This window comes from Babylonia areolata, chromosome 3, assembly GCF_041734735.1.
Source record: "Babylonia areolata isolate BAREFJ2019XMU chromosome 3, ASM4173473v1, whole genome shotgun sequence".
In the NCBI taxonomy this organism is placed as follows: Eukaryota; Metazoa; Mollusca; class Gastropoda; order Neogastropoda; family Buccinidae; genus Babylonia; species Babylonia areolata.
The window spans coordinates 12663140-12665639 of NC_134878.1; the positions used below are offsets into that span (position 1 = coordinate 12663140).

General features: G+C 36.7%; 1 protein-coding gene across 2 annotated transcripts in view; it reads right to left on the bottom strand.

The window, feature by feature from the left end:
• The window catches only part of LOC143280453 (uncharacterized), a 69622-nt gene that overhangs the window by 22957 nt on the left and 44165 nt on the right, over positions 1–2500 (bottom strand). The gene's annotated exons all lie outside the window — the stretch shown is intronic.

Consider the following 2500-nt stretch of genomic DNA (forward strand, 5'->3'; position numbering starts at 1 on the left):
AGAAACAGAGGCAAGAATGAGAAAGAAAGGCAAAGACAGAAAGAGAAGGAATGAAAGAAAGAGAGAGAGAGAGAGAGAGAGAGAGAGAGAGAGGGAGAGAGAGAGAGAGAAACGAATAAGACAAACAAATAAAGGAAAGAATTACAAAGAAAGAAAGAAAGAAAGAAAGAAAATCACAACCAGGCGTTTCATCTTGAAACAGTACAGTCAGTTCCAAGCATCTATTATATGCATCGATATCAATGTTTCAATCAACAAAGAATCGTTACAAAAGATCTTTTTTTTAGTAAGCATAAAGTTTTTTTTTAATTGTGCTGCAATAAAAAAGAATTTCTGATGGTGACTTTCGTTTGTTTAAATGTTCTTTCTTTGATTTATAGAGCATTACATTTTGAAATTGTCTCAAAATAAAGCTTGTGTGTTTTTTTTTATTGTGTGCTCTGTGTCTGGGCCTTGCATCTTGTTGTCAGTATGTTTGTGAAGTTCATTTAAGCAATTACTCCCCTGCATTAAAGTGATTTCTGGTTTTGTCTTTGCACCACGTTTGCACTAAAATCATATACTTCAATCGTTCAAAAAGTTCGTTAACAAAACAATAAATCAATGACCTGCCAAGCTTGCGAATATCAGATCAAAAGTGCCAATTGCAGATACAAAAAATACAACATAACATAATGCAGTTCAACTAATTAGCTTCATCACTTCAGTCCCACCCAAGCAAATTAAACAAAACAAAGAACAATTCATACCAAACCACTACAAAACGAGCACAATGTTATACAGGAACCCAACTAACACACAACAACAACAAAAAACGAACGACACAACATGAAATGCATCCACAACACAACAGCCACTGTCAGCGTGCATCCCGCTCCTCCACAACACCACACACACACACACACGCACACACACACACTTTCTCTCTCTCTCTCTCACACTCACTCACTCTCACTCTCTCTCTCTCTCTCACACACACACACACACAGACACTCTCTCACACACATTCTCTCTCTCACACACACACAGATACTCTCTCTCTCTCTCTCTCTCTCTCTCTCACACACACACACACACACACACACACAGAGATACGCACACTCTCTCACTCACTCTCTCTCTCTCTCTCTCTCTCTCTCACACACACACACACACACACACACACACACACTTGTTTTTACGACAAAAATGAGTGTAAACAAAGGAGTAGGGATTTTAGCAGCAAAAGGCAAACATGCATGCATTGACTGTATAAAATATATAACGAAGCTGAATGATATTTCCGAAGGATGTTTTTTCAAAATATTTGATGCTCAGTTTAAGGTTGCTGAATAGGAATGTGCACCGATTACCGAGACAGGCATATTTGATGTTGTTTAACCTAGACGAAAGGGGAAAAAATGCTGGGTGTCTTTAGTAAAAAATACTTTATTTAGACTTGGATATGTCTCTTTGCAACAGGGCGTTGGTTGTGAGCAAACATTTTTGTCATTATTTAAGCAAAGAATGAAAGATATATTTATGCAGGAGTGGGATGAGTCAGTAATGTCTAAAGATATATATCATAACTACAGACTGTTTAAAACTGGTTTTCAGTGTGAGCAATATTTTGACTGTGGATAAAAAGTGTCTTGGGGACTGTTTGGTAAAATTACGGCTTGGTTTGCTCCCAATAACTGGATCATTTTTTAAAAGAACATTCGAATGTAATTCAAATTACGCATGTAAATGTTGTAATGTGATCGAAGATGAAAACCATTTTATAAACAACTGTGTCCTTTACAATAACCTGCGGCAAAAGCATCTGAACTCTGAAGGTCAATCGTATGTTCACTTGCTGAAGAATGGTTCTGTTTACAGTATTCGTAAATTCTGCATTTATATATTTAATGCCCTGAAGATACGACAGGAATTCTGTGACAACAATGATGAAAGTTAGAATTAATTTACTATGCACAAGAAGCACTTTTGTTCTACAGGTTTAAGTTAGTACGTATTTTACATTTTGTTGTGGCTGAGTGATCACCATATTGTGTACTTTTGACCTCTTTCTAGGGGCCGGAGGCCTGGAGATTAAAGTTTTGTTCTTGTTCTTCTCTCTCTCTCTCTCTCTCTCACACACACACACACACACACACACTCACACACACACACACTCTCTCTCTCTCTCTCTCTATCATAAAATAGTATCAGGTGTTGCTCATTGTGAAAATTGAAATCTGTGTTGTCATTCTCATATGGCAAATATTTATGTTATACATTTATATATGTTTTTTTGTTTTTATTTCTCACTACATGCCATTACTTTGAATGGATGGTCGAACTGCACTTTGTTGCACAGATTGATTGATTTCGTTTTGGCTTTGGTTTTCATCAATATTATTACTATTGATGCATGTTGTTATTTGTATTATGAACCCCCATGTCATTAGGGCTGTAAAGCTATTGACATTAAAGTGTTCAGTGTTCAGTGTTCTCTCTCTCTCTCTCTCACACACAC